The sequence below is a fragment of the Mesocricetus auratus genome, unplaced genomic scaffold, assembly GCF_017639785.1.
Source record: "Mesocricetus auratus isolate SY011 unplaced genomic scaffold, BCM_Maur_2.0 Super-Scaffold_100010, whole genome shotgun sequence".
Lineage (NCBI taxonomy): Eukaryota > Metazoa > Chordata > Mammalia > Rodentia > Cricetidae > Mesocricetus > Mesocricetus auratus.
Window position 1 is genome coordinate 9,567,846 of NW_024429194.1, and position 12,156 is coordinate 9,580,001.

Below are 12,156 nucleotides of genomic sequence, written 5' to 3' on the forward strand. Positions count from 1 at the left end.
CTTCCTGTCTGTCTGTACAGACCTCCAGACCTCTATGGTTAACCAGCGGTTAGCTCCGCCCTCTGATCTTCAGGCAAACTTTATTTGTTAGAGTACAAACAGGACATCAGATATCCAAAAATAACAGATGTACAAACTGCAGCACAGAAACACAAAAACCATGAACAAACAAGGGAGCATGCTTCCCTTAAAGGGTTTCTCAACTACTGAACCCAGAGGGTCTAAAATAGTCAAAATGTTGGATGCAGATACACAATGGAATATGTTCCAGCCACACAAAAAATATGAATTATTACATTTGCCAAAAAAATACATGGAACTAGATAGCGTTATGGTAAATTAAACCAGACTCAGAAAGACAAGAATCACATTTTTTCTCACACGTAGAATCTAAATATATTTAATTTATAAAATTAATTTTAATATAATATGTAAATACATGTGATTGCATGTGTGTGTGGGTGTTAAAAGTAGGAAAAAAGACCATAAGAGTCAGAGAAAGAGATATTGAGAGAGAGGAGAGTGGGGAGAGAGGTAGGTAATGACATACATTTGATATGAAGGCTACAGAAATGACTGAGAGGAGGAAAGGGATGAGTAAAAACAGGGATTTTAAGCAACTGTTTGGAAACTCACCACTAGCTAATGCTTTTGTGTTCTGTTAGGTCCTCCAGAGGCTCTGGTCGTCTCTGTGTATCAAAACCACACATGAGAATTTTGAAAGCCCCCTAGATGGTGACAAAAATGTTCATACCAATTGGTTAGGATGAATATTTGAATCATTTGGTAAGCAAAAATTGCTAACTGTACAGCTTAAAAGAATACATTTTGTGATAATTTAGTTATATTGCAATTAAAAATCGTGTTACCAGGTAACTCTAACGTGTAGCTCAGGCTGAACACTGTTAGGAAGTTAGGCAGTGTTTCCCAGCATGGGCTGGCTGTTCATTGGGAAACACAAAGCTTTGGAAAGCAGTGAACCCTGATCACACGCACCATGATGGCAATGGGTCAAAATGTGAATGTCAGGAATTTTCAACCCTTCTGCATTGATTATACTATGTGGCTAGGACTGAAATCCTGGGTCAAAACCGTGGTCCCCGATGTGTTCCTCAGATGAACAGCATCTAGGTCACCTAGGACACTGTTAGCGATGGCCTATACAGCATACCTTCAGAAACACCGCGTTGCCATGAGAGGGAATTGCATCATAAACCCGCCATTGTCCTTAAAGTTCTCTGGGCCCTAAGCATTAGTGGAGGACCTGGTCCAAGAATGGAAAGCATTTCCACATTTAGCACCACGTGGGACAAAGGTGACTAAAGGAGAGTGAAGTAGATGATCCATTGAACAGAAGGAAACCAGGTGAGACACTGAGTCACAGTCTTCTACAGACACTCGTCAGAACCGCAGCGCACACCCGCGTGCTGCTCCTTTAGGGCCTCCGTTGTCAAAGCTCAAATGTGCTCTGCGACTTCATTCCCAGAGCCTTAGTCCTTTGAGTCAGCATTTTCTCGGGTTTACCCAACAAATGATTCTTTCCCTGAATGTGACCACTGAGAGATTGTTATCAGGATGTTTGTGACATTTTGGAGAATATATTGCTTAGAACTTGCTCTCTGAAAGTTTAGGGTGAAAAACAAAATCAGACGTGCCACCATATTGATTTTCCTACCCACCAGCCTGTAGTAGATAAATGGTGACTAAGCATTAGTTATGAACTCAGTGGAATGTGTTTCCGCATCTGTGGGGACATGTCGTAGCAATGGGGCTTTAGAATGAGACCAGGAAGAAATGACTGTGCTATTTGTCCTGTGTTACAGACTTTGCTATAACAGTGTTGTTAGTAACTAATTCTACCACCTCTCGCAACACGAAATATTTCCAATCTATGTCTACAGATAAAAGACTTAGAAACTAGTTTCTTTGAGAGTGTTTTGTGACACTGAATATGTGCACGCACTCCTCGATGCTCACTAATATGAAGGTAACACAGCAGTGTTTTCCAGGACTGAACATTGGCTGAATTTACACTTCAATGGAGAGATGGACTACAAAGCCAAGGTTTATTTTCTTGAAATCATGAATTGAGTTTACTTTCCAAAGACTCACAGCACCAAAGAATCAGATTATAGTGTGTGCACCTTTATTTACCTCCTATTCTCTTCCAAGGGAGAGCACTTAAATCAATGTTTCCAGGAGTATATCTCAGCTCTTGAGTCCATCTCCTTTCTCAAAGGGCCTTGCTCTGGCTCCCTATCACCATGGTGACATTCAGACATCCCTCTAGAGACCTGAGCACACAAGCCAGAGTGTAGAGCTCATTACCCATACAGAACAAGAAGATAAGTAGTTGGAAATCATAAGAGAGAGGCAAAAAATAGTTATTAGGCCATTTACAGGAATTCTTTGGAGGACAGACAATTGAGTAAAACCAGAGAAGAGTGAGGTTAGAAATAATTGGAGGTAAGGTCAGAGAATTTGGTATGAAGGAAAGATTTATTGGTGGGGAAGTATGACTGAAGAGCTCAGATGGTCATTTCCATAAACATATGGGAGTTACTCTTTTAAAGACATGAAGACAAAAACAAATAAACAAACAAATCCCACTTCAGTCTGCTAGAATCTTTCTGCTTCAGAGACCCTGGAAGGTCCTTTCAAATATGTTGACCTGCTTGTCCCTCGGACTTGCTCAGTCTGGAAAATCCATCTTGACTCATTGTTCATCTGTCCAAGCATCAGTTTTAGAAATCACACAAAAGTGCCTGATCCATTATCTTCTACTCATAACATACCAATAATCTCCCAAAGCAGATAATTATGTCATTATTTGCAATGTGAAATCTGAATTGAACAGGTGCAGTTGGAAGAGGGGACAGACTCCCGTGACAACCACAGATATGCTCAGGGATCAACATTAAAGAGAAAAATATCTCCTTCTTCCTAAACACCACCACCTGCAGACAATCAGAAAGATGCACCTGATAGCAGATATTAGGCTGTTTCCCTTCTGGTGCCTGAATTATTTCTTCTGAGATGAAAAAAAAAAACACAACACTGAAAACTATTTTCTCAATATATGATTGATCTAAACACAATGTATCTTTTGTATTAGCACTAAAGTGAATTTCTGAAATTTATGCTAGCCTAAATAAAATAGATTAATAAAATAACTCTTGGTCTATTCTCTTTTTAGAACCTCAACAGAAATACCTAGAAGTTATATTTTAAGCTTAGTAACAAAATTGATTCTAAATATGAGAAATGATTATTAAAACCTATGAAATTTAAATTGTCAGTGTTATAATGAAGAGTAGTACATGCTATAAGTCTCAAATATAGGCTCTGTGTGTTCTTTCTGTGAAGGGAAGCATTGGACCCGGACTCAAAAAATATCCTAAGTGGTAGTGATGACTTAAAAAAGCAACTGAATAACACCACCTGGGGTGCCACGCTAGGATCACTGTAAATTCAACACCAACCTGGGCTTTAGAGTAAATTCCAGGAAAACCTGAGCTACACAGTCAGACCCTATCTTAAATAAACCAAAATTTCTCTTAATTTTCATGTACAGTTTAGTGGATTGGAGGAGAATTCTGGATATGGATTTGGTTTGCTGGACTGACTCTCAAATTTTAATATATGTTTTTAGTTTATATATTATATATTTATTGTATTATATATATATATATTTCCACTTTACACACAGATATACACACACAAACATGTTTTGGGGATAAAGAAAACTGCAGTGTCCATGAACCAATCATCCCTACACACATACAACTTGCCCTAATATTGAGATCCTGACCACAGAGACACATTTGCAACCGTCAAAAAACTTATGTTGACACACATTGACATTCAAACTCTATTAGCTACAATACAGCTCAATTTTGGTGGTATACCTAGTATGATTTTGGGTAAGTGTAGAATTATATTTACCACCAATATTCTATGAACAGAATAGCTTTGGTACCTGCTGCAGTTTGGGTATGGTTTACGTATTTCCTCAAAATGGTCCTGTGTGGGAAGGTTGGCCTCCAGGTAGGCAATATGGGAGGCAATGGAAGTCTTCTTTTATGGGGGTGGTGCAAAGGGTTAGGTCATCTGGGATAGCTGCCCTTGGAAGGAATTAATGTACTTCTCATGGGACCTTGGCTAGTTTTAAGAAGAAGGATCTTGTGAAATAATAGTATTGGCTGTGATACATCCTTCCTATAATATCTTCTGTGTGCTGACTTGGCCAAGAGGGGAGTTGCTAGAGGTTGAATCAAGAAGTCTATCTGGTTTCAGCTTTCATCCTCTAAAACTGGAGGCTGAATGAACCCTTTTCTTTATATCATATTCAGAGTGCAGTATTTTGTGATGGAATCTGAGAAGAGATTAATATTCTATCCTAAAACTCCTCTGTGCTTTATGGTTCATTCCCCCACACACATCCTACTGATCGATTCATGGCAACACTGATCTATGTCTGCTCTGCTTTGCCGTCCCACAACGCCATGCAATTGGAAGTGTGCTGTGTAGGCTTTCCTAAGAAACATGCATTCATATTTCCTCCATGTCTTTCGTGACTTCAGAGATCTTTTACTTTTTAGCATTTAACAATATCCCATAGTCTAGAGGCAACACAGTTGAACAATTTGTCTGCTAAAGAGCATTCTGTTTTTTTTCCAGAATTTGGCAATTGTGAATAAAGCTGCTATAAACACTCAAGTGCAGCTTTTGGTGTGGACATAAGTTTTCAATTAATGTGGGTAAACATGAAGGAGCACAATTGTTGAATCATATGGCAAGGGTGGTTTCGAGTTTATAGAAACTGCCAAATTGTTCAAAATAGCTCTTCTATTTTGCATTCCCATCAGTAGTAAATAAGTAATCTCTCTCTCTCTCTCTCTCTCTCTCTCTCTCTCAAAGCATTGTTTACTGTGTGTGTGTGTGTGTGTGTTGTGTGTGTGTGTACAAATATACATGCCAGTGATTGCGGGTGTTGGACCCCTGTAGCGGGAGTTACAAGTGTTTGCCAGCCATTTATGTCAGTGTAAGGGATTAAGACTGGGTCCTCTGAAAGAACAGCCAGAGCTCTTACTGGCTAAGCCATCTCTACAGCCCCCTAGATAAGATTTCTTGTTGCCTCACATGCTCGCCAGCATTTAGTGTTGTCAAAGTTCTGAATTACGGCCATAGGTATACAGTGGTATCTCTGTCATACTTCACAATTCCCTAGAGACATGTGATGTTGAGCATTTTCACTTGCTTGCTGGCCATCTGTAAATCTGCTTTGGTGAAATATCTGTTTAGATCTTTTTCCTTTGAATAAATGGGTTATTCGTTTTATTATTGTTAAGGTGTTCCATTGATTTTTTTTGAGATGCTGAGGACTGAATCATGAAGTCAAGGTCTCCCACAGCGGGGCAAGTGCCATTCTTCTTCTACTGAAGCTATATTCCTAGTTCTTATTGCCAAGTTTGGGTCCTTTCTGTATTTTACACAACAGTCCTTTATCAAATGCATCATTTGCAAATATTTTCTCAGACTTGTCTTTTCATTATCTTGACATTCTCTTTCACAGAGTCTTTAATTTTAATGAAGCTAGACTCATCAATTATTTATTTCATGAATCACGCCATCAAAAAGTCGTCTCCATCCCCAAGGTCATCTGGGTTTTCTCTTAGGCTACCTTCTAGAAGTATAATAGCTCTGCATTTCACATTGGGACCTGTTATCCATCATGAGTTAATTGTGTGTGGGCAGACACTCTTAGGTTTGAGTCTATGTGATTTTATGTGTGGATTTCTAGCTGTTTTGGCTTCATTCAAAGACCATCTTTGTTATGTTATATTATGTTGCTTTTATTGCCGTTCAGCTGACTGTATTTATGTGTTTTGGGTTCTGCATTTTGTTTTACTGATCTAATTGTTTCCTTTCATTAATTCCACACTGATTTTTATTACTGTAGACCTACAATTAGGTATTGAACTAGAATAATGTCAGGTTTCTAACTCTGTTTTTTTTTTCTTCAGTATTAAGTTGCTAATTCTGGATCTATTGCCCTTCCATATAAACTTTAGAATTGGTTTACTGATCCACATAAAACAGCTTGCTGAAATTTGGTTGGAGTTACAATGAATTGGAATCAATCTATACATTAATTTACAGAAATTCAGTGTCTTGATGTACTATATTCCTATCCATGAACATTGACAATTCCCGCATTTACTTAGTTCTTTCATAATTTTTTTTGTTTTGTGATTATCTTCATGTAGCTCCTTTGTATGTGCTCCTATATTTATAGTTAAATATTTTATGATATATGGAAATGAATTTTTAAATTCAAATGCCACTTGATAATTACTAGTATAGAGAAAGATGAGTAACTTTTGTGTATGAACCTTACATAATCTATAATTCTATAGCTCTGATTGGCTCAAGGTATAATTATGCTAATTTAGTTGGATTTTCTACACAAAGACATCAATATGGCTTCCTGAGTAATATGGGCCATGAATGTCAACATGATCCCTAGCTGCAGCCTGGCCACTGGACGTCAATATGGTTTCAGACAGCAGCACAGACCACAGAAATCCACATGGCTATTGATGGTAGCACAGGCCATGGACATCAACATGGCCCCTTGCTGTGGTAGGACCACAAATGCAAACATGGCCCTCAGAGACAGCACAAATCACAATCATTCTTTCTTTTCTATCATTTACCACATGTTAAAATTTCTATAATTAGTGCCCTTATCGAATCCCACAGAATTTGATAAGCTATGTTTTCAAGTCATTCGTTCAACATATTTTAAGTTTCTCTTGCTATTGAGTCTTTAACTGTATTTATGTGAAAGTGTCTCTCGTCTAATTCCTTTACTGTCTAAGAGTAGGACTTTCTAATCTCTACTTTTGAAATATCGTTGAGGTGTGTTTTATGTGACAAATTTGGTCTACCTTGGTGAATGCTCTACGTGTGATGGGGAGCAGACACAGTGTGCTTTAGATTTCAATTGTATCTCACTCGCTGATGTCCCGTTCATCTGTGGTTAGTGACTCTTACCTGCTGGATCTGTCCAGTTCTGGTGAGGTGCTGAAATTTCTCGCCGAGGCACTACATTCATCTCTCTCTCTTTCCAGCTTAACTTTTGTCTCACACTTTTATGCTTGGCCATTAGGTTCATGTGCTTTCAGGGTTGCTGTCTTCTTGAAGTATGGGAATTCTTCTACCATACTTAATGCCTTGTTTATACTCAAGGACATACCTTGCTCTTACTTCTGCACTTCTGAAATGAACATAATTTTTTCTACTTTTTTTTGAGGATTGAAGTTAGCAAAAATGCATCTTCTTCTATTCTTTGTCCTGGGTCTTGTGCATATCAGGCAGGCATTCTGTCACCGTGAGGCATATCAAACCTCCCTTTTGTAACTTTAACCTCACATTTTTATATTTTCATTTCTCTCATTTCTTAGCATATTAATCATATTTCTTGTATTGTTTGTGCCATTGAATTCACACTCTGTGTTTGCATCTAACCCATGTCTGCTGACAAAAAGTATTTTATTATTTTCCAAGTAGACCTCATACTGACAACGTATATACAGAATATACAGTTTTTGGATTTGCTTCGTCAAGAGACAAGTTGGTATTTCAATATATTTTTGCTAATATGTGCATATCTTATGTGAAATTTTAATCAAACTTTGAAGTACATAGAAAAAAGAAAATGTACAGCCAATGAATTTCACAGGGAGCTCTGGGTAGTTTTTTGTCAACTTAACATAAGCTAGAAAGGGAACCTCTTTTACTTTTTTAAATTTTTGTGTGCATTGGTGTGAGGGTTGATCCCCTGGGACTGGAGTTACAGACAGTTGTGAGCCACCATGTGGGTGCCAAGAATTGAACCCAAGCCCTCTGGAAGAGTAGCCACCACTGCTGAGCCACAACTCTCTAGTCCCAGAAAGGGGGAACTTCAATTGAGAAAATGCTTCCATCAGACTGGCCTATTGCACAAGAGTGTTTTCTTAATGATTGATGTTACCCTTTGTCAAGAGGTCCTGGGTGACATAAGAAAGCAAACTTAGCAAGCTTTGGGGAACAGACCAGTAGACAGCATGAATTCATGGTCTCCGACTCAGTTCCTGCCTCCAGGATCCTGGCCTGCTTGAGTTCCGGCCTTGTTGCTTTTGGTCATGGTATTTTGTCACAGCAATTGAAAGCAAACTGGGACACAGGACCAACATAAGAATTTCTGCAGACCCCAGAAGCCATCCTAGTCTCCTCCTCTCCCAATGCTACTCCATAGTGTCCTCTATGGAAGGAACGACAATTTTGTCGCCTAGTATTCGGGCTTGTCATAACAGGTACGTACTGTCTTCATCCTTGTTCAGCTTCTTTTTCTCAGTATTACATTTTTAAGACACAACTATGCCCTCGTGTATAGTTGTAGTCGGTTCATTTTAATTGGTTTATAGAATCCATCAAGATCTTTTATTAACAAAAATGACAGTTAAAGTGTTATGGACATGGCACCAATTTAATAGATCCTTCTAGCTCAAAGCTCCTCCTGAAGCCAGACATCTTTGGGTCACCTTTGGGTGCTTCCATTTCTATAACGACGGGAAAGAGCGTCCTGTCAATGTTTCCTTCTGAGTTAGGCTTTCTGCTTCGGTCCATCTATACACAGATCTCGAGCCATCTCAGAGATGTTACAACAACTTCTCAACTCATCTTTCACCTCAGGTCTTGCACAGTGAAACCTATGAAGCCCTTAAAAACAAAACCCCCACCACTTATCCCACACCCCAACATAAGAGCCCTGTGATAGTGTTCCATTATCTGCAGGGCAGTTTCTGAAACCCCCACACAGAGGACTCCTCCTGGTTTAGTCCCATGAATCTCCCCCCTCCTCCCATCCCATTTATCAGCTCTCCATTCGGAAAAGTTGAAGAACGTCTTCCCAAGGGACACATAAGAGTTGCACAATGATATATCTCCTGTCCAGAACTTTTTTTCTCCCGAAATTTCAGGCCATGTATCTTCATTTTGAGAACGGAATGAATAAATACCAGACTGATTGAATAAATAAATCTTCTGTAATTCTGAAAACTAGATAACCAAGCATATCAGAAATGCATTTCAAGAACAAGTAAGCCCTGAGTGAAAGTTTGAGGAATTCTCCAGCAAGAAAATAAATTTACTGGTACATGAATTTTGTGAAGGACAATATGGCTGTTAAGGATTATAATGGACTTCCTTTCTGATAACAGTCTGTATTGGATAAAATGTGAATAAGGAGATATTGTAATTTCAAAAATCATTTTTTTAAATTTTTAACTAATTAGATACGAAGTTCCAAAATTAATGCACTAGATTTCTGGGAAGTTTTCCATGAGTTTTTCCCAATGGTGACATGCTATCATTTGACCTGCAGTAGAAGATTAAAACTAGGACATGTATGTTGGTGCAGACCTGTTGCATAGACTGAAGGCTTTGTTCAGTTTTTATTCAGTTTTGACATGCAGTCATGAGTGTATGCACATTGTTCCTTGCAATTTTATTCTGTGTATAGATTTCTGTAACTACGAGCATCACAAGATAGAACCAACAACACTGAGAAGCTCTCCGCATGTTGCCGATTTATTAGTGACAACCACCTCCACCCCTGTACCCTGACAACTGAGAATACCCTCTCCATCTCCATAGCTTGTCATTTTTCAAGGGTGTTATGTAAATGGAATTGGAAAGTGTATAACCTTTTGAGGTCATCTTTTTTCCACTTAGCATAATGCCCTTGAGATTTACTTAAGTCATTGCATGTAATGCTATGTTCTCTTAAATTATAAAATGCAAAAGAGAGACAAATTGAGTTTCAAAATGTGGAAGAAACTTCTTTTATTTAAAATATATTGAGTTGGGTCTTTTAACAGGTGTTTGGATGTATTCATTCTAGTGAGTGGTTAAAAGAATATTTCAGAGCTTGGAAGAGATTAATTTTGTATTGTTGGAGAATTGTTAATAAAGGTTCAGGGTCATTTGCAAAGTTGTATACTCACTACAGTTTTGAAATCGTGTGATGCAATTCCATACATATTTTCAATATAAAAACTCACACAGTAAATGCAATTTGCCACTGCTACATATTACCAAGGGCCAATAGCTATTTTACTGACTTAGTTTTGTAGAAATAAAACTCTGTTGAGGCTGGTTTTGTCTTTAATTTAAGGAGAGTTTTCTTGATTTCACTGTCTGAGATTCTTTCTCTTGTCTGTCATAACCTTTTATTATCGTTACCTATCCAGGAAAATGCTATGATGATTCTCCTATCCAAATGCATTTCCAATTTTATTCATAGTTTTCAGCTACTGACAGCTGTCAGTCTTGTGACGGGTAGTATTTATGATAATATACTCACAAATTGTTTGAAAGAGAAATGAGTGATTTATGTCTTGAGTTTAGGAGGTTAAATTTGATTTTATTGTAATGAGATACTTTGGGGCTGACTTAGTTTCACTGCTGTGAGCCTGCAAGGGGTTATTATGCCATATTCAGGAAAAGCTTTGGTCCATGTTTAGCCAAAGACATACCCATTTTTAAAGAGAAAATTATTCATTGTCATTCCAAGAATTAAGCACTGAAGTTTTTTGTGAACTGTAGTCTGTTAATGCCTTCCTTATGCAACACAAATTTATACGTAGGAGATGTTCCCAAATATATCAGAACCAAGAGAACAATTTTCTTCCTGATTCGAAAGTGTCATCTCTAACTAGAGTTTTCGGACACAGCCACACTGAGGGCACTAGAAGCTTTCTCCCAAGCCTTTTGACCTTTCAACTTCCACTTGCCTGTCTTTTCCCAAACCTTTTTTTTTTTTAAAGATTTTATTTATTTATTATGAATACAACATCCTGCCTCTATGTATGTCTGCAAGCCAGGAAAGGGCACCAGATCTCATTACAGATGGTTGTGAGCCACCATGTGGTTGCTGGGAATTGAACTCATGACCTCTGGAAGAGCAGTCAATGCTCTTAACCTTTGAGCCATCTCTCCAGCCCCCAAACCTTCTTTGTATAGACAAACGTAAGAGAAGAAAAGGTAAGTGGTCTTCATCTCCTTAACTTACCAACACTTTTGTATATTGGTAAGAAAAGGAAGGTCACCACACTGACAGCTGGGTAGATTTGAATGTGCTTTCAACGGAAGATATAACAATGGCTGCCAGGGCCATTTTTTTCCTTTGTGAAACAATATCTGAAAAAAAAAAAAAACAAAAACACAAAAAAAAGCAACTTAAGGGAGGAAGTATAAATTTTGGCTAATGAATTCAAAGGCTTCAAGTTTGTGGTTGACTGGAGCCGCCTTTGCTTTTAGCCTGAGGCTGGACAGAACAGTGGCGGAGAGGGCCTTGGCAATTCTAGCAGCTCAGTTGATGGTGACCAGGAAGCAGAGAGAGAGACAAAAAGGGGCCAGGAATAAGTTTTACTCCTCAAAGCCATGCCCCTACTTACTTACTTCATCCAGGTCCCACCTTCTAATAGACCGTTCGTGACCAACTCATCAGTGATGAGACTAGCGTCCTTATGATCCAATCACCACTCAGTAGCTACATCAGCTGGGAACCAAAGTCTTCAACACGGGAGTGCTGGTGGACACTTTTTTATGAACCATGTACTAACAGGCTGACAGAAGTGTGAAGAATGGCTGGCGAGGTGGCTGAATTAGTCGGGTGTTGATGTACAAATGTGAGAACCTTAGTTTGGTTCTCAGAATGTCTGGAAGTACTGGATGTGCTCACCAGAGGTGGTGGAGACAGGCAGAGCTTTGTGCCTTGCTGCCAGCTGGCCATGGCTGACTGCTGGGTGGTCAAGGAGAGACTCTGTCCCAAACAAACAAACAAACAAATAAACAAACAGGGTGGATAGCACATGGACAGGAACATCTGCGGTTGACTTCTAACCTCCACAAACATGTGCACTCACATGTACACATATAAACCCCTGCACAGAAATACACACACACACACACACACACACACACACACACAGATGCATATACACACATTCAACAGACACATGTGCACATGTACACATACCACATGCACACACATACACACAAACACGGAAAAACTTCAAATTTAAGCTAATGAATTGCAATTTTATC

At 38.8% G+C, this 12,156-nt stretch overlaps 1 long non-coding RNA gene across 2 annotated transcripts in view; it reads left to right on the plus strand.

Moving 5' to 3' along the window:
- Positions 1-1,244: 1,244 nt before the first annotated feature.
- LOC121142601 overlaps positions 1,245-12,156 on the plus strand; it is a 29,968-nt gene continuing 19,056 nt past the window's right edge. For both annotated transcript variants that reach the window (XR_005879618.1, XR_005879619.1), the window contains exon 1: positions 1,245-1,365. This is a non-coding gene — a long non-coding RNA (uncharacterized LOC121142601). The remainder of the gene's footprint in view (positions 1,366-12,156) is intronic.